The following is a 5,285-nucleotide window of genomic DNA, read 5'->3' on the forward strand; positions in this document are numbered from 1 at the left end:
TTTATCAGAATTAATGGTCTCTGGATTCAAGTCTTTCAGCTCCTAGTGGAATGGCTACATCAGAATGCCCAGTGCTGAACTTCTTTGCATGTGTGCATGAGGGCAGAAAGCACATTGATTTTCCTCCCAAGGATAAGAGAAACAAAGGTCATAGCTCCTCACACTCTAATTTATGCAAGATTAATGCACAGAATACAGCAGAGTTCACTTAATGAGGGTGAAACATGCAGATGAGTGAAGAAGTATCGTTTTCAGTTTTGATTTCCCAGCTGAAAGAATATAAAATAATGCAATAATGTAAGATGTCTTTAAAAGAATTCCTGATGAAGAGGCAAGCAGTTGTGTCTAGTCCTGCTTTCAGCTGGAAACAAGGAGCTCAGGACTCATTTTCCTCTGCTCAACCTTTGGAATGCCCTGCATTTCTGCTTCCCCACCTGTGCAAAGCTGGGCACACGTCCTGGGCTCTGCCCTAGTGGGACGGGGCTGTCTCACAGGAACACCCCTGTGCTGAAGCTCTGTGCCTCTGGAGGCAGGCTGCTGCAGGAAATCCAGAGCTCTGTCTTCATCAGCCTCTGCCATCCTCAAAAACAAAGCAATTGCTGATGAACTCAAAGTGATAAGAAAGGTCTGGTGTCTCCAGCAAACTGCCTGGAGTGAGGAGTCTCTTCCCTCCACAGAATGCCCTTCTGGAAGTTCAGCTGTGCATTTACCCTCACACTCAGCAGTGGTTCTGCAGCTCAAGATTTCCTTGTCAGCTGCCTCCCAAGACTCCCTTCTCGTCTCTCCCTTGCTCTGCAGAGCTTTTCCTTAGCACAGTGACAGACACGGAGCAGACAAGTCAAAGCACACAGAGAAAAAAGAACATTGGTGTTACTGCAGCAGGAAAAAAAAAAAGTCACTCCCAGAGTCTGTTTGGAACATTCCCATTTGTGTAGTCTGCTGCTGAAGATGAAGCTCTGCTCTTTAGAAGGGATTTATTGTCTCTAAATGGACAGGTATGGATTTACTGTGGGCTTGGGAGGCTGAAATGAGTTTTGCTGCTGTGCATTCCCATGTCTGGCTCTGTGTCTCCCCTTCCTCAGTGACCTGCCCCATACCCAGGTCCTGTTCTGTCACCTCCTTCTGAGCCACTCACGGTGCTGATGGGCAACAAGCACACAAAGGTTCAGCCAGAACCTCCCTCCTTAAAGCTGGAATGGGGGCTTTGGAAACTGCTTCATTTTCAGCACTGTGCTGCAGCTTGCACTCGAAGCAGAAATAAAAACACTCATTTCACTCTATAAGTGACTTTAATCTCCAGATTTGGCACTCTAACTCCCGAGAAGTTAACTGAATTTTCAGTTCACCAAACAGAAGTCCTTAAAATGTTTACTGGAGTTTTGCTCAGATTTTCTGATGTTTCGTGGATTTTCTGAGCTAGTTCAGCCCAATGACAAGTTTTAAACAGCTGCCAGGCATCCGAGAGAGAGAAAACTTCTGAACATTCAGCAGGAGCTCTGCATTCACCAGGATCTAGTGAGTTTCAAAGATTGTTCACAGACACCCCCTGAATGTTGGTTTTGGAAGTTTCTAGACAATAATTTGTTGAAAAAAACCCAATCCACTCTGAAAAAGAATTATGAACTCTGCCTCTCTTTTTAAATCAAGACATCACAGCTATTCTTCTGTGCTCTCTCCTCATCTGCAGTCAGTGCAAACCTCAGGGTCAAGGTAGGGCCTTGTGTGCTAAGTCTGAAGTGAGGAAAGAAAGTTCCATCTGAACCAGGTTCATGTTCTCCCTCCAAAGCTCTGCCAGGGGCTTCTGAGTCCTTTGTCTGAAGTTCTTGGAGTAACGCTGTTCGACTGGGAGGAAGAAATGTTATTCACAGCTTTACTGGACATCTGTAATGCCTATTAATTAATTAAAACCCAGCCTGATAGAAGCCTGGATTGCATCTGACTGGTAAGAGGTCTGCAGTTCTCTTCTCATGGAAACTGTTGTGTTTGACTGAGTTCTCCCTCTATTTCAGAAATCAAATGTGGAATTAATGAGCTTCTTCCTCCCCTCTGATTTCCAAAAGCAAAGAAAAGAACAATATTCATCTTGCCAAGATTTTCCTCCAGTACTAAAATTTATTTCTGCTGTGCTGGCTTTTCTGTATTTTTTCGTGCTTCTCTTTTGTTTCTGACAGATCTGGTTGCTTCCCCAAAATCTCATGATAACTTTTAGACTGCAATCAATTTCCAGTGTCTTTATGAAAGCAAAGCTCTGTCATTATGTTCCCAGAGGGATGTGCCAGTAAACCTGAATCTGGGGAATAAAATTGGAAGATTACTGTTCCCTGTCATGTATTTCTGTTTTATGGTGCTGTACACTGGAGTGGCTTAGAAGGGACAAAAAACAGCAGCAGAGATGGGAAGTAGCTGTTAATGTCCTATCAGAGCTTGATAGGGCTTGATATAATTAAAAAAAAACACCAAACTTGTGATATCTTCAGCAATTGTAATTTCAATTATTTGCTAGCTAAAGGCAACTTTCACTGCTCCAGGTTAGGAAATCATGTAAATAGACTAATTAATACAATTTGCCTTGTGTTCCACTAAGAGAACAAAACCAAATATTTCATTTTCTAAGAGGGAAAAAAAAACAACCAACCCCGTGTAAACGAACTATTATAAATATTCAGTCCATCTGTAAAGCAAACATTGCATATTTCCAGTCATGCTCAGCAGTTCTGAGGAATTCAGCAGGGCTCCATGGGATGGGGGTGGCTTGCTTTGCTTCCCAGCTGCTCCCCAGTGGAAGGGAATGTTCCTCTGAGAGGATCAGAGGCAGCTCTCCCAGAGCCCCGAGGAACAACGGGGGGCAGCAGACAGGAAGGAGGTTTCATCATCTCCTATCTGCAGCCCTTTAATATCAAGAGACTTCCACAAAACTTAAAATGAGTCTTTGAAATGTTCCGTGCTGTGGAGGTAGGAAGGTACAATAAATAATATTTCTCTTTTTCCTCGTGTGGAATGGAGAGATAAAGCTATTTATAAAGCTGTGAAGACTTACAAATCATTCTAACAGGTTGTCATATGTTAATGTCAGCGAGAATTTAATCACCCAAAGTAAAAAATCTATTTTTTTTTTTTCTCCTGTCCTATCTTATTTTCATAACTCTCTCTATTGACAGATCCTCTTGTGATGATAGATTAAAGGAATGCCCAAGACCACAAGAATGTAAAATCAGAAAAAATACAGGGACTGACCCAGTAGGTTTTTAAACTGCGTGGCAGTTTTATTTTTTTGTTCTTGTAGCATTTCCAGGCTCTAATGAGGAGTCCTTGTGCTCAGCACTGGGCACCTGCAGAACAAGGAAATAAAGAGCTAATAAATAGATGGGCTGTGGAGATCCAGATTTAGGGAACAAGTAGCAAAGCTTTCTGTGCAAACTCTTTCTGGAGCTGTTGATTCAGGAATAAACAACCTTGCTTAGGAGCAGAACAGTTTTATTCATCAATTTGTTAATAAAGATTTTTATGACAGCTGCTTCCCCAAAAAGCTGTTCAGTGATGGGTTTAATTTGCCATCTGGGGCTGGAGTGCCCTGAATTCTTTGGCTTCTAGCCACTTTCACTCCTGTTAAAAGGAGACACATCCTTGGGCTTTCCAGGTGATCCCACGGTGAATTTGGCTTTATCCTCTGAACCAGAGAGGAGTTTTAGAGAAAAATGAAGGCATGCATGGTGTTAGATCAGTGACTTTATAATTTTGTATCTAGCTCTCAGTAAATCCAGTATTGGTGAGGTTCTTGGCCAGAGGAGGTTGGACATCCAGCGTTCCTTCATCCTTTATCCTGAGCTCACGTTGAAGTGGGGAAGGCTCAGGCCAAACTTCTGTGCTTTTGTTATGGTGAGCATTAGAAAAAATTAATCTTAAAAACCACCTATTCTCTCCTTCAAAATAATGGTGTCACTGACATGTTTATGAAAAATCCTTTCTTTAGGATTTTTTCCTCCTAAGAAGCTGAGAGGCCTCAGGAACAAACTGCAAACAATTCTTATCTGCTGCTGTGGGATGCAGCAGGTGGGTCTGGGATTGGTCTCACCTGGTTGTTTGCAATTCATGGCCAATCCCAGCCCAGCTGTCCAGACTGTCTGGGTCACAGACAAACCTTTGTTATTCATTCCTTTTCTATTCTTAGCTTCCTTCTGATGAAATCCTTTCTTCTCTTCTTTTAGTATAGTTTTAATGTAATATTTATCATAAAATAATAAATCAAGTCCTCTGAAACATGGAGTCAAGATTCTCATCTCTTCCCTAGGACCCCTGTGCCCCCCTCAAAGAGTGTAATGCTGCTGGTGGAACTGATGGCTTTGGCTCTTTCCTCCACTGCATGTGAGCAGCACACAGAGCTCAAATGTGAAACTTGGCCCCCTGTATTTCCCTCGATGCTGTGCAGCCCCTCTCAGGGTCAGTGAGAGGGTGCCTGTGCAGAACCCTGTGCTGAGCACAGGTGAGGTGTCCCAGGTGAGTCTGCCAGACAGGGAGCACAGCCCCTCTCAGGGTCAGTGAGAGAGTGTCTGTGCAGAACCCTGTGCTGAACACAGGTGAGGTGTCCCAGGTGAGTCTGCCAGGCAGGCAGCACAGCCCCTCTCAGGGTCAGTGAGAGAGTGCCTGTGCAGAACCCTGTGCTGAGCACAGGTGAGGTGTCCAGGTGTGTCTGCCAGACAGGGAGCACAGCCCTTCTCAGGGTCAGTGAGAGGGTGTCTGTGCAGAACCCTGTCCTGAACACAGGTGAGGTGTCCCAGGTGAGTCTGCCAGACAGGGAGCACAGCCCCTCTCAGGGTCAGTGAGAGGGTGCCTGTGCAGAACCCTGTGCTGAGCACAGGTGAGGTGTCCAGGTGAGTCTGCCAGGCAGGCAGCACAGCCCTTCTCAGGGTCAGTGAGAGGGTGTCTGTGCAGAACCCTGTGCTGAGCACAGGTGAGGTGTCCCAGGTGAGTCTGCCAGGCAGGCAGCACAGCCCCTCTCAGGGTCAGTGAGAGGGTGTCTGTGCAGAACCCTGTGCTGAACACAGGTGAGGTGTCCAGGTGTGTCTGCCAGACAGGGAGCACAGCCCTTCTCAGGGTCAGTGAGAGGGTGTCTGTGCAGAACCCTGTCCTGAACACAGGTGAGGTGTCCCAGGTGAGTCTGCCAGACAGGGAGCACAGCCCCTCTCAGGGTCAGTGAGAGGGTGTCTGTGCAGAACCCTGTGCTGAGCACAGGTGAGGTGTCCCAGGTGAGTCTGCCAGACAGGCAGCACAGCCCTTCTCAGGGTCAG

Source organism: Haemorhous mexicanus, chromosome 14, assembly GCF_027477595.1.
Source record: "Haemorhous mexicanus isolate bHaeMex1 chromosome 14, bHaeMex1.pri, whole genome shotgun sequence".
In the NCBI taxonomy this organism is placed as follows: domain Eukaryota; kingdom Metazoa; phylum Chordata; class Aves; order Passeriformes; family Fringillidae; genus Haemorhous; species Haemorhous mexicanus.